This window comes from Drosophila subpulchrella, unplaced genomic scaffold (genome assembly GCF_014743375.2).
Source record: "Drosophila subpulchrella strain 33 F10 #4 breed RU33 unplaced genomic scaffold, RU_Dsub_v1.1 Primary Assembly Seq370, whole genome shotgun sequence".
Classification (NCBI taxonomy): domain Eukaryota; kingdom Metazoa; phylum Arthropoda; class Insecta; order Diptera; family Drosophilidae; genus Drosophila; species Drosophila subpulchrella.
Window position 1 is genome coordinate 156,131 of NW_023665591.1, and position 26,619 is coordinate 182,749.

A 26,619-nucleotide genomic window follows, 5' to 3' on the forward strand; every position below is an offset into this window, starting at 1 on the left:
ACCATACTTTCGATCGGAGTCGCCGCTTCATTGCAGTCTCGCCTGGGTGACCCTCATGTGCTAACTCCAACACTTCCGTCGCAGATTTTTCGGAATCACTATCTTTGTTCCTCTTAGCAGCAAATTACCGAGCGTCGACACTTCAAATCGAAACGGATAGAATGGACTCGATGTAGCTAGCTTCCACGAATCCTCCTTTAGGCACGTCATTGCATCCATTATCCCCTCATCATGAGTACTACTTTCTGCTATCTCTGAGAGATACTCGCATATGCGACTGGCCCTTCTCCGGCTGAACTGCAGCAGAGGATTCGACTTTCTTGAGGTGACTGGCGTTCCTGGTATACGACTTCCCATTTCCGGTTACCTGGACCACATCACCGTCTCTGCTGGTCACCTCGTAAACCGTTGGATCGAACGTTGGTGTTAGCTTGTGGGGGATAATAACATTTTTAATTAGAACCCTGTCACCTACAGTTAATTGAATATCTTTTGCTCCTCTAGCTGCATCTGCTACCTTCTTCCCTTTTTCTTTCTGGCACATGTCCTTATCTCTTTCCTCCGAGTCTACATCCTGATCCGAAATATCCTCAATTCCGGGAATTTTATCTCGAATCGTCCGATTGTACATCAGCTGGGTTGGAGCTGCACCCGTTGTACTATGCGGTGTTACATTATACACTGGTCGGCATATGTATTTTGACAAAACAAAAGTTAAATATACTCATAATTTGAACTTACTTCGTGTAAACTATAGGCATCAATGGAAAGGTAATTTCAATGCCGTTTGAATGATACAATACATTTCTTTACCCATTCAGTATTTATTGAAAAGGACGAATTTGTGTAAATCAACTTTTAAATTTTTTTTAAAAACTTTTTTCCTCGACTTGAAAACTTAAACTTTTTGATGCAAAAAGTTTCTTCAAACAAAAATAATAGTAACTGCAAAAAGAATTTTTCAAAAATCATTTTCCTTATATTTTTTATGATTTTTTGAAGGTGACAATGTCGGAAAAAATTTGTATGAAAAGGAGAAAAATATGGCTCAAATGCCTGTTTTTAAGCATTTTCAAAAATTTATAAAAAATATAAGAAAAATGATTTTTGAAAAATTCTTTTTGCAGTTACTATTATTTTTGTTTGAAGAAACTTTTTGCATCAAAAAATTTAAGTTTTCAAGTCGAGGAAAAAAGTTTTTAAAAAAAATTTAAAAGTTGATTTACACAAATTCGTCCTTTTCAATAAATACTGAATGGGTAAAGAAATGTATTGTATCATTCAAACGGCATTGAAATTACCTTTCCATTGATGCCTATAGTTTACACGAAGTAAGTTCAAATTATGAGTATATTTAACTTTTGTTTTGTCAAAATACTTATGCCGACCACTGTACATAAGAACAAACTTTTGCAACTCCTTCTTATTGTTACTTCTACTCGCATATGCGATTTTGAGACGTTTAACCAGCGATTTATTCATATTCTCCACCTCGCCGTTCGCTTGTGGCCAATATGGAGGAGTTGTACGCAACTCGATCCCGTTTGTTGTACAAAATTCTTTGAATTCCGCGCTTATAAATTGGCGACCGTTGTCCGCTGTTAATGTTTGGGGAAAACCTAGCCTTGCGAAAATTTCCTCCATCTCGTTTATTATAATCTTTGATGTGATGCTCCTCGTTATTTTGTACTCCATATATCGAGAGTAATAATCGATTAGTACCAAAATGTATTCTCCGTTTGGTAGCGGGCCTAACAGATCGGTTGCCAAACACTTCCATGGGCCGTTTGGAAACGAGTGCCTCTTCATTGGGGCCGGACGTACCGGAGCAGACACCAAAATGCAGCTACGACAGGTTTTAACGAACTCTTCAGCTTCTCTGTCCATTCGTGGCCACCATACTTTCGATCGGAGTCGCCGCTTCATTGCAGTCTCGCCTGGGTGACCCTCATGTGCTAACTCCAACACTTTCCGTCGCAGATTTTTCGGAATCACTATCTTTGTTCCTCTTAGCAGCAAATTACCGAGCGTCGACACTTCAAATCGAAACGGATAGAATGGACTCGATGTAGCTAGCTTCCACGAATCCTCCTTTAGGCACGTCATTGCATCCATTATCCCCTCATCATGAGTACTACTTTGCATGGAATATTCTCGTCATTATTCCCCTTGGTGGCTACTCGAAAACAATCAGAGTTTGCTGACTTTTCTCCGTCGTGCACACACTCACAATTAACCAGCCTGATGTGTGTGTCTGTACGCCGTGGCCGTTTTGCCCAAGGCCCGTCCGCGTCGTGGTTGCCTGCTCTTATTTTGGTCTTGCATTTCCGTGCGAAGTGTCCAATCTTTGAGCATTTCCTGCATGTGGCGCTTCGTGCTGGGCAATCTGGGCTGTTCTCCCTATGTCCCTTTCTCCCGCAACGACCACATTCTTGCAGTGTATCAGGGTTTCGTGCCTTTTGATGTGAAACTCTCTGAATTGTGCTTTGTTGGCCAGCTGCACCCATCGTCTCTGTCTGCCTGTTAACCTGCTCTTCGATGTGACACATCTTTACAAAATCATTTAAAGTAAATTCGTTCTCCAAGAGCTTCCTTTTTAAGTCCACCGGCGCCCAGACATCTATGATTTTGTCTTTGAGACAGATCTCCTCAATTTCCTTCTTGGTTTCGCCGAAAGAGCACTTTGCAACTTGTCGACGCAAACGCATTAAGAATTCGGTAAAGCCTTCACCTTCCACAGGAACCATAGTCCGGAAAAGGTGCCTCTCGGAAACCGAGTTCCGTTGTGGAGAAAAATACTCGGTTAATTTCTCCACTAGAGGTGTAAAAATGTCATTATTGGCTTCCTCGTCGAACGCAACAAGTGCCCCGGGTAAGTTGTACACCACTGCCTGCAACTGCGGTCCACCCAGGTGCAGCAACTTATTTCGCTTTTTGTACACAGACGTTATCTCCTCCGACTCTATGTAGATGGTAAAAGAGCGCAGCCATGTCTCCCACTCATTTCTCCACAACGCCTTGTCAAATGCTTGAAATAGAAATGGTTTTAGCTCCGCCATTTCGGTAGATTACTGAAATTCAAGAAAAATAATAACAATCAACTTTTTTTTTTGTTTAGCTCCAATAATAACAATTCGTTGTTATTATCATTTGCTTTATTTTCACCTCCACCACGCTCTTAAACATGCGCTTTTGCTATGCCTTTTTGCATTCGCTTTTGCACTTAAATCTCTCTCTCATCTACCACCACCTCTTTCTTATTTTTCTTTTCGTGGTGTGTTTCTTCTCTTTAGATCTGCAGGAATTTAATCCGCACACTTGCTTCAACCTATTTTTCCGTGGCGTGGTCGAAACTTTTCCCGTTTCCTTTTTCTTGTCTCTTCTTTCCTTTTTTTTTTCTTCTTTTCTTCTTTTTTTTTTTTTTTTTTTTTCCTTCATCAGCCTGAATTTAATCGGCTCTCGATGAACGGACGTGATCGAAACTTTTCCAGTTTCCTTTTTCTTGTCTCTTCTTTTCTTTTTATTTCATCAGCCTGAATTTAATCGGCTCTCGATGAACGGACGTTTTACCCACTTATTCGTTTTGTGGCGTACCAAGCTTGCATATTCACACATTTACATACAACTACACATCGCATGTACATTTCGCACATACATGAGCGCTGCACGTGCAGGAATATATACATACATATATGTATGTATCTCTATTCCCTTTTCCAGCTTATGCACTTTTTTTTTTCTTTACCTGCATTCGTTGGCAGCGGTCGTTTATTTTATTAATACTCAGTAGTCTTTCTTATCCGTCAGTAATAGATTTTAATCCTCGTCGCCAATGTAATACTCCAGTAATAACACGTGTATAGTAGTTTTAATAACTTTTATTAAACAGTCGCTATTGCTCGCTACCGCTCGCTTTCGATGCTTATCGTCGACTCCTTCTTGAACTCAACATACGACGCGATTCAACACGCGTCGTGGTGAGTTTATGTATCCCTTGTTGGGCTCGAATCCCGATCAGCTGACACGGGTTCCCACAAATCCCATTAAGCAAACCATCCATTGCTAACCGTACCATAACCCCAGAGTCAAGTTGGTTACCTACAATAAACATAGGTGGTGGTGTAAAGGATTGCTAAAATGCCTCGACGCAGGCGCAAAGGTCATTAAAAATGGAAATAAAAAATATAATTAGGAATGTATTTTTTATTTGCGAACCATTTATAACTGTTATCAACAACACAAATAGTTATGTTACAAAGGATTTGCTTAAATGCCTCGACGCAGGCGCAAAGGTCGAGGTATTGGAAAAAATTCATGGAATAGTAACCCTTCATAAAAGAGGTCATAAAATATATAATTAGGAAAGTATTTTTTATTTGCGAACAAATAGTTGTTACAAAGGATTGCTAAAATGCCTTGATGCAAGCGCAAAGGTCAAGGTAATGGAAAAATTCATGGAATATTATCCGTTGACCAAAAACGAAAATTTCTTCTATTTGGATAATAAAAAAATATATATTAATTCAGTACTTTGATTTTTCCATCAAAATGCTTGATAAATCTAGTTGTTTGATATTCTCTAACTAGTTAAGTAATAAGTTTTCATGTACCTTTTTAATTTACCAAAATCAGTATTAGTCTTCTCTCATAAAATTGATCTTTTGGATCCCTCTAATTCCCCACCGGTGAAATATGTGTAGCTCATATTTAATAATGATGGCTTGTCAGCCCCGACCAACCTCCGCGACATAGATGGGTACTTGCAATTCATATTTAAGATATTTCCATCGTTCTCTAACTAATATTCTTTTATCCATCAAACAGGCTTAGAATTGTATTGCATGCTTCAACCCCTAGTCACACCCACCACTGTAACAGATTCGACTTTTCCAATGGCTGCCCCAGCTACCTAAACTGTACATTTCTTTTGATTTTTTATTTTCCTTTCTAATCAGTATCGATTCAATACAACAAAATCAACTTGTATACACCTACTAAACATATAGAAACCAGATACTAAACAGCTAGTAAACAACTTGTATACATCTAGTAAACAACTTGTATAAATCTACTAAACATGTAGAAACCAGATACTAAACAACTTGTATACATCTACTAAACATATAGTAACCAGTTAATAAAAACTAGTAAGCAACTAATAGACATCTACCAAGCAGATAGTAACCATCTAATAATAGCTCATAACAGTTAATAACAGCTAATAATCAAAGTCCAAGCAGCTCAACCGCCATCATGAATCACGAAACCAGATAAGTATTGTAATTAAAGAGTTTATTAAACTTATTCAGAATCTTAGACAATGATGCCTTACTCATACAAATAGTATACAAATAGAATAGAACTAGAAAACTAGAACTAGAAAAATAGTTAACAACAAAAACCGATATTACCAGGTCCCAACACCTCTATCATAAACTTGAATCAGAAATTAAATTGAACGACGCTCCTATGCCAGCTAATGATGCTTTCGAAATATGTTATAATATTATTATGGGTTAGAACAAATGAATGCTTAAAAAATAATCCAACATCTGAGAAAAATTACATTGTGAGAACTATTTTACATCTAACCAAGCGAAAATCTGCGTTTGGAACGAAGATTAAAAACCGACATGTTTCTTACAGAGGGATGGAGTAAGAAAATTAATTATATACAAATATTTATAAAATATAATTAATTATGAATTAAATAAAATAAGTTTACAATAATAAAATATATAAAAAAATATTGAATGATCCTACAAATTTTGTTTCTGACTATAATTAAAACAAGGAAGAACGCTATAGTCGAGTACCTCGACTATCAGATACCCGTTACTCAGCTAAAGGGACCAAAGGGAAATGGAGATATGCAAGCAGCAAAGTGAGATTTAAATGCGCCACCTACCGGCGGTAGACAGATTTAAGCGTTGTGGGCGTTAGAGTGGGCATGGAAAAAATTGTGGGCGCCACAGGCTTGGGCGGTTTGTGGGCGTTAGAGTGGGCGTGGCATGTTCGCGTAACAAACTTGCGCTGCGCTCAAGCCTACGGAATCTAAATCTGAAATCCCATTTCTCTATCTTTGACATTTTCCGAGATATCCGCGTTCATACTTACGATTTTTTGAAGTTTGTGGGCGGTTTGTGGGCGTTTAAGTGGGCGTGGCAAACTTTTTTTGAGTCAATCGATAGGTATTGATTAGAAGAATACATTTCTGTTAAAATTTTTATTCTAGCATCAAAACTGTAGGAGCCACTGTTTTGGGCGGTTTGTGGGCGTTGTAGTGGGCGTGGCACTCTGCTGAAACAAACTTGCGCTGCGTAATAAGCTCAGGAATCTCCACGCCAAATCTCAACAGCCTAGCTCTTATAGTTTCCGAGATCTCAGCGTTCATCCGGACGGACAGACAGACGGACAGACGGACATGGCTAGATCGACTCGGCTAGTGATCCTGATCAAGAATATATATACTTTATGGGGTCGGAAACGCTTCCTTCTGCCTGTTACATACTTTCCGACGAATCTAGTATACCCTTTTACTCTACGAGTAACGGGTATAACTACAGGTACAAATGAAGGGGAAGTATTTTATTCAATGTCCTTGGGTCTTGGGCATGTGACTTTGATGACGGTCAGGTAATGGTAGTTCACTGCAAGTGTGTTTGGCTAACAGATCGTGGAAACTTTGATGATAACAGTTATAAATGGTTCGCAAATAAAAAATACTTTCCTAATTATATTTTTTATGACCATTTTTTATGACCTTTGCGCCTGCGTCGAGGCATTTTAGCAATCCTTTACACCACCACCTATGTTTATTGTAGGTAACCAACTTGACTCTGGGGTTATGGTACGGTTAGCAATGGGTGGTTTGCTTAATGGGATTTAAATTATCGGTGACCAATTTATAAGTGAAAGTCACAGACATTTTTGGACAAAGGATACAATTGGTCATTTAGGTGTGGGTATACACATTTGTTATGGTGATAGAAAATGGGATAATGACAGTGTTTTTTGATTTTTTACTGCATTACGCCGGAGCAATTTCAGTTACTTTCCTAATTATAGTTTGTTTTAAATCGTTTTTTGACATTCATATATTTTGTTCTTTCTAGACATTTTATTGTAGCTAATAACTATAGTTATGGGATGTAAGGCCATTACATGTACATTAGATGAAAGAACATGAAAAATGGAAATGTTTTATTTTAAGAATATACTAGTTAAAGTGGATGATATTATTATATATTCTTAATATCTGTCATTATGAATCAAAATTTTTTATCAAAACAGCTTCTAGACAGCTTGTGAAAAATTTATTTCTTAATTAGTTTTACAATTATAGGATACATCTTCCCCAACATAATCGGACATGTTCCTCAAAGATTTATATATCAATCTTGAGATATTTTGGCTTTGCGTTCTTTCTCACGTACATAGCAAACACTTTGAAAATCAGAGTGTAAGTTTTTACTTCACATCGAGTCGTCTACTGATCAAGAATTTTTGATCATTCTTAACAAAAGACTATAAGAGCTCGTAGACGTTAATAACAACTAGTAACCAGCTAATAAGAATTAGTAAGCATCAAGTAAACAGATACTAAACATATAGAAACTAGATACTAAACAGCTAGTAAACAACTTGTATACATCTACTAAACAACTTGTATACATCTACTAAACATATAGAAACCAGATACTAAACAACTTGTATACATCTACTAAACATAAACATAATTATATACAAATATTTATAAAATATAATTAATTATGAATTTAATAAAATATGTTTACAATAATAAAATATATAAAAACCTACAAATTTTGTTTCTGACTGTAATTAAAACTACAGGTACAAATGAAGGGAAAGTATTTTATTCAATGTCCTTGGGGATGTAACCTTAATGACGGTCAGGTAATGATAGTTCACTGCAAGTGGCTAACACATCTTAGATACTTTAACTTGTGTACTTTGATAATTCTTAATAAGAAACTATAGCATCTCATAATACTTTTTAACATTTAGTTACCATCTAAAACCAAGTACTTTACAGATAGTAACCATCCAAAACCAAGTACTGAACAGGTGCCATACAAAAAATAACCATCCAAAAACAAGGCTAAAAAGAAAGCAACCATCAAAATACTGCTAGGTAACAACTAAATACAACGTGTCCAACGTGTAAAGTATATATCGGTATGACTACTACCCTAAAAAATTGTATATCTCTGGATAATCTTCAAAGTCAATACCTTTTAAATTCTGGATGGAGCAGTGGAGACGAAATTTCTACGGGACCCCCACTTAAAATTTTTCTGTACCATTAAAAAATTTGTTGGGATTGGCTGAGGATTATAAAAAAGTTTTGTTAAATTGTAAGCACGAACTAGTGTTGATGCTAACTAAGAATCTTGGTGAATCTTGAACAAACCAGAAATGAAAAAACTTGTAAACTGGAATTTACGAATAAAACCTGGAAAATTCCCCATGTAACTCTGAGCGATTTTACAAAAATTAAGATTTACGATAATATTAAAAGTTGTGTAAACCTACCAATCGCATTCCAGAGTTGGGATTTATATGTTAACCCCAAATTGGGGTATGGGAGTCAACACAGCTGAAATGTGAAATTGTCGGCTAACCGCGAAAAACCAAGATTTGCCTTAATTGGATTCTGAGTCATATCCATAATAATCTGAATGTTGATTTTAGTAAGAGTTAGTATGCTCACCTATATGAAATGTATACAAGATTTCAATCTAGTTACTATAATCGTGAATCATGACCATTTTTGACCCCAAATGAATTTAAATTGAAGACCCCTATTATTGTGGTTGATCTTTCATATCAAAACGAATCAGTAAAAATTGGTCCTATTGATGTGAGAATTTCAAAAGAACTAAAGACACCAAGTAATAAAAATACCCAAGCCATACATGACCGTTTAGTTGAATATAACCCACTAAACGGACTAGTACAACGAGTTGTTTAACATTAGAAAAATGTTGAAAGATACTGTTTCTATTGATGCTCAAGGTTTCTTCGATAATAATAATAATTTTATTCTAAAGGAAATTGGAATTGTATTCGAAAAAGATCCAAACTTGAATAATAGTTTTTTAATAGAACCACCATATGATTTTACTTTGCTAAATACAAAATCTCGAAAGACTGCAATTTGGATAACCAATACACATCACAAAATTTTTTGGAACGATGGAGAAAATAGTTTTTCACACACTCGAAAGTATCTAGGACAATTTCAAGCGGAAAAAAAAAATATTTGTAAAGGTGTGGAAAAGAAACGATTTCTACAGACGTTTTTTGGGAGTCGTCAGCTCATTAATATAGAGGAAATGGGCTGTCCGTCATTAAACAGATTTAAAGGAAACCGGTTTCCCTATTGTGAAACACACCTTAAGGGCGGGGTTTGTGCTCTTAACAATGCATATATTATTTTGACATTTTTTAAAAGTAGCTTCAAAACAATAAAATAATTTTTATACATTATTTTAAAGTTGAGACTAGATGTGTAAAGATGTGCAAGAAAACTAAATTAACCAAATGAAGTTTCATGAGGAAATTGACCAATTTATTAAATAATTTAAAGGACAGATAATTGGTCACTATTTTCAATACCTTCTAAGCACAAAAAACTATGTTCATGAATCGAGGTGGACATGATCTCAAAACTACGAATTTTGGTGAAAACTTTACATTTTGTAATCATGAATTGACGTCGAGAACATGCGCCTGCCACTTCTATGCAAATCGCCGAAACGAAGCCAGAAAATTAATTTCAATATATAATAAAACATGTTCGCAATACTAAAATAAATTAATAAATTTATTATTATGCTACAAAATAAACTTCTGACCTTTTATTTCGAGTTAAAATTACAGGTACGGAGAATGGACAATATTTCCTTGACTGAGATAGAGTCTGTTTGAAAATATTCGACATCTGAGAATCATTTAGGGTATTCAATTGCGTTGCAAAAGTGTAAACTTTGTAAGTTTGCCAGACGAGAATTGTGAACGCCCTCTATTTTAAAACATCGTTGCAGGAAATTGACGTACAAAAGAAAGATAACTTTTAAATTTTTGTATTGCTCCAACATATAATCTAGGACTTTTTTAACTTCGCTCTGTGACCATCGCTTAGTTTCGACCTCCCTGGCTCGCTTTCTTGAGGATTTTTCTTCCATTGAAATTGTTATTCAATGATTTTGTTTTATAGAAGACACATTTTTTTCTTTTGCATTTAAAATTCAAATTTTTTCTTTCCTTTCACTGTCATTACCATGGATTTAAACCCAACTTTTTAGTATTTTAAATAAAATTCCTACCCATTATTAACCCCCTATTTCTACACAAGTACAACAGATTTGTATACATAGGCTGGGGTGTTGTAGGCCTTGAAAACTATTTTGTATGGAAATTGTTGTTGGAACTGCTTACACTTTTACACTTTTCAAACGTTTGCAACGCAATTGAATACCCTAATTATTTTGTGAGATTTATTTTATTGGGGTTCTTTTGATTTAAAAATTATTTTTAAAATCATTCCCCAACATGATCGGACATGTCCCTCTAAGGCAACCATCTTTAAATGTTTTGGGTTTGCGACCTTTCTCACGTGCACAGCAACACCTGCTGAATATTAATTGCTGATGATGAGGAAAAGGATACATGATCAATATTGTCACATGGGGATGTGGGGAAAGTGTGCGACCTTTCTCCTGTGTACAGCAAAACCTGCTGAATATTAATTGCTGGTAATGAGGCAAAAAGGTCACGTGATCAGTATTGTCACATGGTGGTGTGGGGGTCATTAATATGCTAATTAGTAAGGGGTCGGGGGCCATTAATATGCAAATTGTCCCAGAACCCAACTACTAATGGCTCGTATCGCTTCACGCGATTACCTTTCGAATTAAAAATAGCGCCTAATTCTTTTACTTAACTTACCAGACGTTTTGATAAATGTAAGAAATACAATCTAAGGTTACATCCAGAAAAATGTTCATTTTTTATGCATGAGGTGACTTTTCTCGGTCGTAAATGCACAGATAAAGGAATTCTTCTAGACGACACGAAATTTGACGTCATTATGAATTACCCTGCGCCGCACAATGCGGACAGCGCTAGACGTTTCGTAGCATTTTGCAATTATTATAGGCGTTTCATAAAAAACTTCGGCGAATATTCACGGCACATAACAAGATTATGTAAAAAGAACTTTTCTTTTGAATGGACAGATGAATGCCAAAACGCATTCCAATATTTAAAAACAAAACTCATGGAACCTACTTTTCTACAATATTCCGGTTTCAGCAAAGAATATTGTATAATTACGGATGCAAGTAAGCAAGCGTGTGGAGCGGTTTTAACTCAAAACCATAACGGGCTCCAACTTCCTATTCCATATGCATCAAGAGCTTTCACTAAGGGAGAAAGTAATAAGTGTACAACTGAGCAGGAATTAGCTGCAATTCACTCGGGAATGTTACATTTTCGACCATATATTTATGGAAATCACTTTACAATCAAAACAGATCACAGACTATTAATATATCTATTTTCAATGATAAATCCGAGTTCTAAACTGACACGTATGAGGCTAGAATTAGAAGAGTATGATTTCACAATTGAATACCTAAAGGGAAAAGACAATTATGTAGCTGATGCGTTATCAAGAATAACCATTAAACATCTACAAAACATTACTGGAAATTTAAAGAAAGTCACTACAAGATATCAAAATAGACATAAAATCCGCGCGGAATACAAAGAAAAAGGATTGCCTACGTAATCTACAGAGAAAGCTTCTAAGCCCAATGTAAATGAAGTCATTGTTCAGTTGTGACGCCGTGCCAAAAAAAAGCTCTGTACGGCTGTCATTGTAAGAGGGGCTCTTGGGAGTAATTAAACGACTGAAGTTCAAATATAACAGTTTAGCCTTTAATTCATTAGCTTATAATGTGTACTTCTTCATTAATTAACTTTAACAAAATAATGGGTCGCAATGGACAGCAAAATAAAAGAAGACAATGTTGTTCCGGTCGCTGAAGCTTGTAGTTCTCACTGCTCCTCTCTCAAGTTCTGTAGGGTTGCCAGATGTCCTGACCTTCGTCTTCAGTTGGCAGGGCTATCAGCTGTGTATACGAACCAAGTACCGTGGGACTGAACATGCCGCCCGCCAATGCGAAATCCGCGTGATACATGTGTTGTTCAGGATTCTGGATCTATATTTCCTTATGCTCGTAGCGGCTAAGACAAAGAGAAAGAGAAATGACATACGGATGCAATTGATTACCAAGGGAGCAATAGCTGGTTCATATTAGCATGAGATCGGCAGGCGACAAAGCTTGGAGATGGAGCGTTTTTGACTGCCTGATTTTGTTTTCAGTGTTAAAACTCGAACGAGTGAATCCTCTCCAGGATGGAGACTGGTAATTCTACCGAGCGTCCATTGCGATGGAGGCAGTTGTTCGTCCTTGATGAGTACTAATTCGTTGATTTTAAAATTCTCCTTTTCCTGACACCATTTTGGGCGAGTTTGAAGATGGGACAGCAAATCTCGGCTCCATTGCGTCCAAAACTGACGGATCAAATTTTGATGAAACAGAAATGGCTCACGGAACGACGAGTTTTGAGGGCGACAATGGGCAGGTGCGAGCAGGGTGTCACCAATGAGAAAATGTGCCGGCGTGAGAGCTTTTAAGTCGTCTGGATCAGCTGTTAGCGGACAAAGTGGGCGAGAGTTTAGGCAAGCTTCAATCCTGATGAGCACCGTTGCGAGTTCCTCATAAGTTTGCTTGTGACTTCCGACAGTCCTTTTCAGGTGATGCTTGACGGACTTGACCCCAGCCTCCCACAGGCCTCCGAAATTGGGAGAGTATGGCGGAGTGAAATGCCATGTAGGGCACGTAGCGTGGTCGCGATCCGCCTGTTGTGCGCTTGCTAATAACTTATTGGCGCCAACGAAATTTGTTCCGTTGTCGCTATACATATGTTGAACTGGTCCTCGCCGACCAGTAAAACGAGAAAATGCTAGTAGGAAGTGTTCCGACGAGAGTCCGGTACCCGCTTCTAGGTGAACTGCCTTCGTAGCCAAGCAGACGAAAATAGCAATGTATCTGTTGTAAGTACTTGTCCCACGAAGCCGTGCTGCCTTGATTTCGATTGCCCCGGTATAATCGACGCCGGTCGCAATGAATGGGCGGTTTGGTGGGTTGACCCTGTGCACCGGCAGGTCGCCCATCAATTGAAGGATTGTTCGGACGGCTTGTCTTCCATTTGGAATCCAGAACTTGTACCTCGTGTGGGCTAAAGTAAGATGAGCGCCGCCATGTAGGGTAGCTTAATGGGAGCTCTGAATTACCAGCTCTGTAAAGAAATGACGCTGCGGTAAGATGATTGGATGTTTGCGATCGAAAGAAAGGTTGGAATGTTTGAGACGACCGCGGACGCGTAAGATGCCGTCGTCAAGAAAGGGAGTGAGATTTCTTAGGATGCTCCTTGGAGGCAGAGGATTTTCTGCGAGGATCGAGTGCATGTCGGATTGAAAGGTTTCGGCTTGTACTATTTTCACGACGCAGCGAAGTGCATTGTCCAGTTCCTCTGGCGACAGCTGACTGTAAGATCTGGTTTTCTTCGATTGAGCGTTGTGACAAAAGCGCAGTATGTATGCTATGACTCGAACGAGTTTGGTGTAAGTCGAAAGCCGCTCAATTATATTAATGTCTACTTGGGTGGTGTGCAAACGAATTTGCAAAGATTTTGCTTCTAGGGACTGCTCATCAAACTTTATGTTCGGTACCTCTGTGTCCGGCCACTCACTGAAGTGTTGCCTCAACCATGATGGTCCGTGCCACCAGAGATCGAAGATGGAGATTTCTGATGGGGATAGTCCTCTTGTGGAGCTGTCTGCTGGATTATCCGCCGTGGGAACATGTCTCCATCGGTTTGAATCGCTGTGGTCCAGAATGTAGGCAACGCGATTGGCAACGAACGTTTTCCATCTAGTAACATCTCCTTTGATCCAGTGGAGAACGATAGTGGCGTCCGTCCAGTATGTAACGGAGTTTTGAGCGTTTTTCCAACGATTGTTTGCTACTACCCATTTAGTTAGTTTGGTTGCCAGCACAGCGCCGCATAACTCGGTCCTCGGGATCGTGAGGGGTTTCGTTGGAGAGATTTTGGATTTTGCAGTGATGAGAGTGGTATAAAACGATGAATTCGGTTGGGGTATACGCATGTAAACCGCCGCTGCGTAGGCGTGAGTGGACCCGTCGCAGAAAGCGTGCAATTGGATATCATGGCTAAAGTCTGGCGTATACCGTACGCTGCGAGGTATTCGGATTTTGCTGATGTCCTCCAGATTGACACGGAACTTTTTCCATTTGTTAGCGATGGAACTGGGCACTGGGTCGTCCCACCCTAAGTGCTTGCGATCGTTCTCGGAGTGGAGGTGTGCCATTCCTTTAGAATTAATTTTGCTGAAATGAGAATAGAGGCGATTAGTCCTAAGGGATCGAAAAGTCTGGCGATGCTCGAAAGAATTTCTCTTTTGGTTGAACCCGTGGGAATGCTCGCTAGCAATTTGTAGGTGAAACAGTCTTGGTTAGGTAACCAATGCATTCCTAAGGTTTTGACTGTATCAGAGCTGTCCCAGCTTCGTGACGTTTGATTGCATCGGTTTGATGAAGGAATGCTGTCTAGAAGCGCTATGTCGTTACTAGACCATTTTCTCAATTCCATATTTGCGGATTTTAGAGCGTTCTGGATTTGTAAACTCTTGTTTTGTGCTACTGAGATAGTGTGATCACCAGAAAGAATATCGTCGACGTAGATTTCGTGCTTAAAGACCTCTTCCGCCAGTGGATAATTTTCGCGTTTATCCTCTGCAAGTTGACGAACGACTCTGATGGCGTTGACAGGCAATATTCCTTGATGTTTCCATCCGCCGCCCGCCATAAAATCCGCTGGTACTGCGTGTCGTCCGGATGTACGTCGATGCAGCGGTACAAGCGCTGGATGTCGGCGGTGAAAACATGCCGGTACTGTCTCCAATTCAGCAACACTGCAGGGAGATCATTTTGTAGAGTGGGTCCTAAGGACAATACATCGTTTAGAGATCGACCGTTTGAGGTCTTTGCCGATGCGTCGAATACAATGCGCTGTTTGGTGGTGAGACTGTCTTCTTTATAGACAGCGTGATGAGGAAGAACGCAGGATTCAACCCGACAGGATTTTTTGGAGGTACTGACTGTTGATCTCTCACTAGAGACTGCTGGTGTGATTTGTCCCAATTTAAAATATTCTTCGATTCCGTCCTTGTAGCGAATCCATTTGTCTGGATCCCGTTCATAACGCCGCTCTAATTGAAGAAACCTGTTTAAAGCGACTTGATGCGATTTTCCTAGGGCCATTGTGGGATCGAAATGCCATTTGTAAGGTATTCTTACCATAAAAGTACCGTTTGGTTGACGTGTGTGCGTTTCTTTAAAGAATGACTCACACCACCGCTCTTCGTCAGAGTGAAGTGATCGGCTTGGGACAGATTCTATTTCGCAGAAATTCCTCAAAAGCGATTCCGTATCTAGCGTGGTTTGATGACAGCGAATATAAAGTCTGTGGATTGATTCCTGGAACTTGCCGAGTATCATCCAACCTAAGTGAGAATTTTGTGCAATAGGTTCGTATGGATTTCCGATTCGGGTTCCCGGAAGGATAAGACCCGCCATGAGGTCGGCTCCGATGATGAGATCTATGCGTTTCGAGCGATAGTATAGAGGATCCGAGAGCTGGAGTCCGTTGATGTGTTTCCAGTTTTGAGGCGCAAACGATTGGTTTGGTAGATGTGAGGTCAGCGAGTTCATAACGTACGCAGAGTCGACATCTAGATTGAACGTTGGGTTTAGCGACGTTCGGATGCAGCATCTTGCCGTAAAGTTGCACCGTTGACCAGTAGTTTGGCCGACGCCGGCGATCGAAGCGTGAATTCTGCATCGTGGAAGCTGGAGAGCTTGGACGGAATGCTCTGAGATTATTGTAGCTGCTGACCCCTGATCGATGAGGGCAGTTATTGTTGCTTGAGCGCCGCTCTGGGGGTGGCAGACAATAATCCGTGCGGTAGCTAGCAAGATATTCTGTCGCGTTGCATGGGAGGCTGTGGAAGAATAACATTGGAGGTTTGGATTAGCAAGGGGGCTAACTGGTGAGGTGTCGTTGTTCGTAATCGAAGCGATATGTGGTTGACTGGATGATACGGTCGGCGAGTAAGGTTGGGGTGCTTGAGTGATGCTTGGCGCCGCGGCCAGATGAAGTAAAGAATGGTGGCGTTGTCCACAGTGGTATCAATTCTTTACACTTGAACAGCGGGCCAGCATGTGCGATTTGCTAAGGCAGTTGAGGCATAGGTTTGACTTACTCACGACCTCCTTAAGTTGGTAGCAATCCAAGCTAAGGAATCGCTGACATCGACGAAGGATATGATTACCATTGCAGTGTGGGCAACGAAGCACAGGGGGGCTTGGTTGCGCGTGGGTGTTATGAACCGAGAAACGTTTTGTGGGGTGATGATCCAGTGATGATCCAGATTTGTTGGTGCCCGAACAGTTTCTATTTTCAATGGCGTCCAGGGTGATTAACCGGTTGTTGAGAAACTGTTCGAGATCCTTGTACGAGGGAATGTGGGTTTGACTGCCGAGATGATGTTCCCGGGCGGAGTGCGTCTCTTTCGGTAATTTTGCAGTCAAATAATGGGCGAGCCAGTGATCCCCGTTCTGCAACGACGGTTTGATGGTGTTACAGGCGGCTGCGCAGACGTTGACTGCACTACTCATAGATCGAATATCATCGGGCTTCTCCTTGCTTAGGCTTGGCAACTGGTACAACATGTTCATGTGATAGGAGAAGACCACGCGTGGATTGTTATAGCGCTGAATTAGTGTGTCCCATGCCACCGTATAGTTAGCGGCCGTCAAAGGAATTTGACGAATATCGCAATCTCGACCATTTGGCAGAGATTCCTTATGGAAATGAAACCGTTGAATATTGTCCAGCCGCTCATTTTGATGAATTAACCGAGTGAAGGCGTCATAATATCCAGGCCAATCCACACAGTTTCCGCTAAACTTGGGCACTGGCAGTTGTGGCATGTGGACACGTGCGTAGGCAACCGTCGACACGGCGGTGGGTGCCGGGGCTGAGGACGGCGTCACTGGGAACTTTATTCGTTGGCCTTCCGCTACAAGGCAATAGGTTTCCATGTACAGATCCTCGAAACTGAAGGCGATCTTCTTGGCGTGATAGTCTGTTTTGACATATCCCTCGGTGCAGATGGTTGCTTGATGGGTGGTCTCAAAAGCCGCGTTTAAATTCTCGATTTGCTGCAGGCGCTTCATATAATAGCTTTCGGTTTTTCGAGACGCGAAATCCTTCTTATAGTTTTGCTGCAGACGTGTTAGACTTTGAAGACGCTTCTTTTGTAGTGTAATAAAACCTGCTACGGCCGGATCATCAGCTTCGTGGTCAGACATATTATGAGAATTTTTACCAATTTATTTTGAACCTAGCTAGCTCTGCTTGATTAATAAAAAAGCACCCGTACTCACGTGATATTTCACTTTTTACTTATGCCTGAGTTTACGTAACGTTGAATATAGCGGGAGCGCAGGCTGTACTTTTTCCGATTCCGCTTTGAGTAGAAGATTTTCCTTGGTTGCGAATTTATAACGGGCCTTCTTGCAGCACCCGTGTGTGTGTGTGTAGAAGCGCTGTCAGGCGACCGGGTGTGTTGGTATTGGTGACTGCGCTCTATTGGTGTGAGAGCACTTGTTGGGGGCACAAACGGAGACGATCGCAATTTGTGTTAGATGGAGTGATGGGTGTTATGCATTAGAACCAACAATTGAAAGATCAAACTGAGATTTTTAAACTTCAAGCAAGAGTCCCCTCATGGGCCACCATGTTCATTTGTGACGCCGTGCCAAAAAAAAGCTCTGTACGGCTGTCATTGTAAGAGGGGCTCTTGGGAGTAATTAAACGACTGAAGTTCAAATATAACAGTTTAGCCTTTAATTCATTAGCCTATAATGTGTACACTTCACTCTTCTTCATTAATTAACTTTAACAAAATAATGGGTCGCAATGGACAGCAAAATAAAAGAAGACAATGTTGTCCCGGTCGCTGAAGCTTGTAGTTCTCACTGCTCCTCTCTCAAGTTCTGTAGGGTTGCCAGATGTCCTGACCTTCGTCTTCAGTTGGCAGGGCTATCAGCTGTGTATACGAACCAAGTACCGTGGGACTGAACAGTCATAAACAATGACGAAGTACGCAAAGTAGTGACCTTGCATGTAAAAGATATGCTATGTTTATTTAAACATGGTAGAAAAATTACTTCAAGATATGATGCTAGCGATTTATAAACCACAAATCCTAGACTTAGGTAAATTTTTCCAAAGGCTTGAAATGCAAGCCGGTATAAACAAAATCAGCCAACTCAAAATGGCACCGTGGGAAAATATTTTGAACACGTTCCAATAGATAATTTTAAACAAATGGGCAACAAGATATTGAATACCTTAAGAGAAGCGCTACTCAACCCGGTTGCCCTTATAGAAAAACAAGATGAGAAAGAAGCAATACTGTCTTAATTCCATGACGATCCAATACAAGGAGGTCATACTGGCATTACAAAAACCTTGGCCAAGGTCAAAATACATTATTTTTGGAAAGATATGACTCGAGATATTACTGAATACATACGAAAATGTCAGAAATGCCAAAAAGCTAAAATAAGTAAGCACAATAAGACTCCAGTAATAATAACTGATACGCCTATAAATGCTTTTGACAGAGTAATAGTGGACACTATTGGTCCACTAGCAGAATCAGAAAATGGCAATGAATATGCAGTTACTCTAATATGTGACCTTACTAAATATTTAGTTGCCATACGAGTTCCAAATAAGAACGCGAACACTGTCGCTCATGTTATTTTTCCTTCGTTACATTCATGCGTTTTATAGCCATTAGATTGGCTGATCAACGCTTAAATAAATATTAGGACAAAAAAAAAAAACCGTAAGAGAGCGAGCGCCCCAAAGAAAGGACATAATGGTATCGGGCAAAGAGGAAGGCGCGCAACAGAGGTTTCATGTATGGGGAGCCTGGCGACGGTCGAGCATTACAAGTCAGGAAACCATGATGAGCACACGCGTCACAAGATCCGAGGCGCGCAGGAGGATGGCGGCCCTACAGGGACCCCGCCCGGGGCGAGGATGGTAGGAGACCCGCCTACCCGAGCTCCGCGGCGGGCCCTGGAGCGGACCCACGCCGAGGACTCCGCACCAGAACCCGCGGTGAGCTCGGACAGCGACGTGGAGGTGGTCGGCGATCCCATCGTCGAAGAAAAAGAGTGGCGGCTCCGGAGAGCGGCGGCGGGCGATCGGATACCGCGCGGGACGACGGACGTAGAAGGAGCGGAACTCCCGAGTGGCCACGCAGACGCTGTCTGCCGGGCCACCGAGGAAACTCGGAAACGGTTCCGAGACCGGGAGCCGTCGGACGAGGAGCAGCAGCGGTCGACGGAGGATGAGGCGCGGTGGCAGGTCCGGCTGCGGGAGGACCACGAAGCGGCGGCGGCGCGATGGCATGCCCGTCTGCAGGAGGCGGAGGAGGAGGAGCGACGTCTGTGGGAGGCACCGGTGGAAGACGCGTGGGAGGTTCCACTCACCCCCAGGTACGCGGCCGAGGAGCCCAGTCCGGGGAGGAAGAGCGAGGATGGGGACGAGCCCTGTGCGCCATCCCCTCCGCGGTGGCTGCCGGAGGTGCCACCCACTCCCCGCTACGAGGGGGAGTGGTTCACGAACGAAGTCCGAGACAGCGACGGTGGAGCCCCGTTGGCCACGCCGCCGTGGAGGCCGGCCCGGCCACCCACGCCGCGAGCCAGAGCGACCGGACGCGCAACCTCAACCCGAAGAATCAACCGCTCAGCCGCAGCCACAACCGCATGAGGAGGCAGTCCACCAGGCACAGGCGGAGGAGCAGACGGTGGTGCGGACGGAGGTGCCGGCCGCGCACGTAAGCCACAGCACGCGGGCGTTCGTGGACGAGGGCGCCGACACCGAGCACGGGCCCGCCAACACCGGCGACGACGGCAACGACGGGGGAGGCGAAATCGCTGGAAAAGGGACCTTGGGTGTGGCCCGAGCCACCGGGCACCCAAAGACCCCCGTTGCAGCGGCAGACTTCGACGCCCGGAGCGACGCGCCCGCGGTCGCAGTTCATGCGGCAGGTATCGGCTTCGGAGGAAGGCGGTTGGCGCGAGACCGCTAGGAGCGAATGGCCGGAGGGAATCGAGGAGGCACCCGCGGTCGCGACGGCACGGCGGAAGGGCGGCAGGCAATGCGTCCTGGTCAACGAAGGCGGACGAAGGTACCGGGTGAGGCTCGGAGTCGCGGGCATCCGGGTGTTCGCGCAATGAAATAAACAATAAAAAAAAAAAACACAAACAATGATTTCCCACGGGGCCAAGGGTTTGATTGGGGAGGTGGCTAGAAGAAATGGGGCATGCATGGGCCGCACCAGCAACCTGAAATTCAAAGGGCTTTAATGCAGGAAGCAGAAACGAACACCATGATACTTACCTGCTGACCCGGCTGCGAAGCAAATGCGAAGTCCTCTCCGCACCCGCTCTCGAAAGTTGCCAAGATGGAGTCAGAGGCAGCCAACAGAGGACAAGTGAAGGGCGAGAGAGGACGAGAAAAGAGAAAGGGATGAGATCAAAAGGAGTGGAAGAAATGCAAAAAAAAACAGGGAAGGGGGCGCCTCGATAGGCGATCCATTGGCACTAGAGATAGTGCGATCGATGGGTACACGAAAATGGTAATATCGGCCAAAGGTGGAAATATCGCAACGAGCAGTTGGCAACGCCGCACCGTCGATATCGATATGCGAATGAACATCGATCACGCACGAACGGTGTAACCAGGCGGAGAAACCAATAAAAGGAGTAGAACGCACCAATGAGCAGCGAGCTGGGGATCGATAGCTCATTAGTATCGATGTCCCAGTGGAGTCAGGGAGAATATCGGCGCGGGAGATTCAAGTTGCAACGAGGAGGATGACCAGCGCTGTAGAAACTCAACGGAGTTGAGAGCGTCGAGGGAGCATCGAGGGAGCATCGAGGGAGCATCGAGGGAGCAACGAGGGAGCGCCGCGGAAATCACAAGGACTCGAAGGCTAGGATAAGCAAGGAAACGCCGGAGAGTAGGAACAAGTTTTAAATGTTTCCCGAAGTAAGGGGGGAATGTGAGGAGTTGAATAACTCCCCACAAATAGAAGCAGCAGCAGATGGCCGGCCGCTTACCAGATACGCGGCGAATTCGCGTAGTAACGGCGCGGCGAGGAGAGTTTGGAGACTTGGATGGAGAACGAGAGAGTTTGGAGACCAAGGATGTAGAGCGGGAGAGCTTGGAGACCAAGAATGGAGAGCGAGGGAGTTTGGAGACCAAGGATGGAGAGCGAGAGAGTTTGGAGACCAAGGATGGAGATCGAGAGAAAATAGAGACTTCGCGGGCAAGGCAAGAGTGCCGTGTGCAAAAGCGGATAACGGAACTCCACCGGACTTTGAACTCTCCCGTGAACTTTGGACCGGGAGAAGAAGTGCCACATCTCGGCAGTGGAGCGGCACACAGGCGTGCCACAAGCATCACAAGAATCAGCGGGACGGCAGCTGTGGACAGAGCATCGGTTGGAAGCGGTACGCGAAGAACAAGTGGGTCAACCAGGAGGCACGGACTTTGGACCCGGAGTGGAGAGATCCTGCGGGCGATTAGATACGGCTAAGTCAAGGCGTTTGTTTTCCAACTTTGTCATGACCACACCCTGGCGAGTCGCCCGGCGGGTCTGTCAGAGACAAGCGGAAGGAGCCTACGACGAAGAACCGTCAGCTTGGGGAGGAAAGCTGTCTGAGACCCAGCGTACCTTGCCCGACCAAGCAGGACCTGGCGTGACGGACGAGCGGTAGATCGATTTGCGGTTTCAAGAGGCGGTCGCCAGGAGAGCCCTGCGATTACCGGCGAAGTTCCCGAACAGCAACCGCCCAACTCCCCGAGTGCCAGAACGCCAAGCTACTGGTCAAGAGACAGCGCAGAGGACATCGGCAGCGACGCCAGCAGACATTTCCGGCAGCCACGTTAACATCGCCGCGCGGAGCTCATTGGGGAGCGCAGGAGCGTCGCGGACGTCAAGCATTAGGGTGAAGCCGGGTGGAACGTCTGAGAACGGTGACGCTTCCCTAAGCCCACAAGGCCGAACTCTCTGCGAGTCTAAGGCGCAACAAGCGACCCCGAGGCAGCGCGTCGGCGAGCAAGCAGAGGCGGCCACTACGAGCGTCCCGAGACCCAGGAGCCAAGCGGAAGCCGAGTCAACGAGTCGACAAGCCAGAAAGAGAAGCACCAGCAGCCGGCGGAACCAGAGCAAGGAGATACCGAAGCCAGCCCAGCCACACACCCACTGTACTAATACCACGAGAATAAATCCCACTGTTGCCATTTGAACCCCTTTGTTTTCTCACTGATCTACGGGGCAGTCACGTCATATAAATTTGGTGGGACGAACACACAATCTTCTGAGCCGCACGAATCTCGTAGGGAGCAGACATAAAATCCGTTCGTTACAGAACACATTCGCTCATATATATCGGTTGATAAAACTGATTGGGACGAATGGCTTCAATATTTCGTTGTTTGATTCAACACGACCCCCTCAATGGCATATAATTATTGTCCATATGAGCTAGCATTTGGTAAAACAAATAATTTACCAAAACAAATTAATAGTATAGAAAATATAGAACTTATATATAATATAAATGAAAAGTAAATATAGATTAGAAGTAGCATACAAAAGAGCTAGAATAATGATAGAAGAAAATAAGAAAAATAATAAAATACGATATGATCAAAAAATAAACAACATAGATATATCAGTAGGTAATCAAGTCCTCTTAAGAAATGAAACAGGTCATAAGTTAGATTATCAATATACTGGTCCGTTTAAAGTATAGGAGGAAGAAATAACAATATAATCAGGAATAATAAAAACAAAAAACAAACAGTTCATAAGGACAGATTAAAAATGTTATTTTCATTATTGTATTTAGTATGGCCATGCTTAGAAAGGCTTCTTCTTTACGTACGAATATTATTCCCAATTCCCATTCCCATTTTACCTATAACTAATAAAAAATTTTTTTTTTAAATTAAAAAAAAAAATTTTTTCCTTTGGTACCTAAAATTTTTTTTAAAGTAAAATATACTAATAAAATAACTTTTTCAATAGGAGGGAGATGAATATCTAGTGTACCAAGAGTACTTAAAGCGAACACACTTTAACACTTTGTTTACATAAACAAAGTCTCGGTCAAAAACCTAAGTGGCCGAAACATGAGTCGATCGGTGCGCTCACAGAAAGTGCAAATGTCAGCATTCTGTTGCAATAGCAGACCGCTTAACCGAACTCAAGTACATGCATATACCCTCGCGCTTGAGCTTAAGAGAGCATAATTAAATACATAAAATATATAAGATATACATAGCCGTCTCTCTCTGCTGTCCAACTGTGGGCAGCGCAGCTACGACACTTAGGCTTACTTAGAACCTAAGGAAAAATGTATGATCAGAAACAACTAAACGTTGGTAGCGGCACCTTTGCTGCTCCAAATTTAAATAAAAGATTATTTAAACAAATCCAAGAGGTTTTCACTACACCAGTCCAAAGACACATATCGAAAGGCAGAAGTTCCAAAAACAAATTTGTTCACGACTAGGATCGTTCCAGTATTCAAAGCCTGCGATCTGTGTTCTACTGCTACGCCGATACCATCCGACCTCCAAGGTCAGTATCCGCCTCAATCCCACACAAAATTTTGTCCTATTCAGCGCAAGTTTCTAGAGCACATGATCCTTTCAAGATATCCGTTCCGTACCCCGGACAAAAAGTCCCTCCTACGAATAATCCAACCTCAAAACAACCTCCGTATCACCTCAAATCAAGAAAAGAAGTTGACTTCGGCACGCCTAAGTTTTTATACCCTTGCAGGTCGTTCCCGTGGGAGCATTGTATGTACAGAGCTTTCCGATTTTTAAAAAACTAAAACTAAATATAAAAATTTTAAGATATTTGTAGTATCCAGGCTTTCAGCAAGCAGCTTTAGCTCTCTCTCTTTAGAGAACAATTATTTTTATCTTCCTCTCCTTGGCCTGTCCTCTTTGTCGTTCAGAAGATAACGACGACAAGAGACAGCATGGTTCAGAACATTCGAGATCTCGCTGCTAGAACGCACGACGATTCAAAGCTTGCAAACATACACACAAGCTGCGGTCACTGAATTTCGGCAACGTCCCGTTAAGATTCTGTTAAGCCGAAATATCGTGGCGAATCGAATGATCTGTTCAAAACCAATTTTTCTCTCGAGCATTGCAGACGTGCGTTTATTGAAGTCACATTACACTAAGTCAAGAGAATTGCCTATTTGTGCATCGAAGAAGATTAGATTATTGAACCAAGAAAAAAAAAAAACCAAACTTCTAAGCCGACGGTTAGTCTGGCCGACTCTTTTGATTCTGCCTTACCGGAGAGCTTTACGATCAAGGTGATTACAAAAATTGTGTTGCATAACATGCGAACCACGAGGTTAGACCCCATTGCTTGGTGCAAATGCCTCCCAAGTACAGGTAACTCCCCCTGAAATGATTAGAAGATAATTAGTAGACCTCAAAAGTTCCAATACAGTTCTTCGACCGCCAATGGGAAAGCCAATGGAATCCCAGAGACTGTATCAGAATCTGTACATGGACTTATTGGGGTCAAATCCTAGATCAAAAAAACCCGAAACGTACGCTTGTTAATAATTGTAGACTATAATACGAACTTCCATTTTCTCTATCCCTTAAAAAAGTTAACCTCGAATATGATTTGCGACTATTTGAAGAACCAGGTTTTCTTTACCTTCGGAGCTCCCGAAAAAATCCAACCCGATAACGGTTCGCAGTTTCGTTCTAGCCTATTCCAAGCCTTTTTGACTAGATTCGGCGTTTCCCATAAGTGCACCGCAATTTACTCTCCGCAAGCAAACGCAAGCGAAAGATATATAGGAGTCGATTACACAAACTGGGATACACGTCTAAACGAAATCAATGGTGCGCTTCGTTCTGCAATACTCCGTAATACAGGTTATTCGCATTTTTCTTAAATTTTGGTCAAAACATGTTGCTCAACGGGAAAGATTACGAACTTCTGCGGAAATTAGATCTGTTAATTGACGACACGTGTATTGACGATCGAGGTGCCGTGAAAATTGCCAGAAACAAAGCTATAGAATCGGTGGCGTGGTCGCATGACAATAACGCCAAAGTCTATAATTTGAGAAACCGGCTAGTTCAACTTAAAGTAGGAGACCCCGTCTTTGCAAGAAACTTTGTTCAAAGTAACGCAGCTAAGAAGTTTAATGCAAAACTTCCAAAAGTATTCATTAAAGCAAAAGTCAAACGTAAACTCGGCTCTTCTTATTAGGAGATTGCGGATGAATCAGGGAAAATATTGGGTACATATCATTTGAAGGATCTGAAAATACAAAAAATTAATGAAAATATGAAGAAAAATACAGAAAAATGCAGACTTTTCAGTTAATAACATCTCAGATGGCTCATGCGCTATTATAACTGTGGTGTAGTACCCAGCTTTTCAGCAAGCCGTGTTTCTTCTTTAGAGAACAATTGTTTTTATCTTCCTCTTTTTGGCCTGTCCTTTTTGTCGTTCAGAAGATAATGCAGACAAGAGACAGAACGGTTCAGAACATTCGAGACCTCGCTGCTAGCACGCACGACGATTCAAATCTTGCAAACATACACACAAGCTGCGGTCACCGAATTTCGGCAACGTCCCGTTAGGATTCTGTTAAGCCGAAATCTCGTGGCGAATCGAATGATCTGTTCAAAACCAATTTTTTTCTCGAGCATTGCAGACGTGCGTTTATTGAAATCACATTTTGTGGGTACAGTCTGCTTATTCTCAGTAAGTAAACTAAGTCAAGAGTAAATCAAGTCAAGTTTAAATCATTGAGTCAAGTGAAAAAGAAACCAAACTTCTAAGCCGACGCTTTGTCTGGCCGACTCTTTTGATTCTGCCTTACCAGAGAGCTTTACGATCAAGTTGATTACCAAAAATAAGTTTCTGTGAAGCCGTGGTAATTTGTGCGAGTCTTAGAAAAGTTCCCGGCCAGCCGGCAAGCCGGCTTTGCGCTGCTAACGCGCTGCTGACGCGCTGCACTGCCGCTGCTGACGCTTGAAATTTCCATGCGTTCGGTGGTGAATTATAATGGTTACCACTAGCGGTGTTGCATAACCTGAGAACCACGAGGTTAGACCCCATTGCTTGGTGCAAAACCAGCCCAAGTACAGATAACTCCCCCTGTAATGATTAGAAGCTAGACCCAATTCTTTTATAGTACAGGTGGTACCGCTCGCCAGCACTTGTGTTGTTGGGAGCTATAAATCAAGCGAAATATCATAGCCATATAATTGCTGAGGACGGTGGCA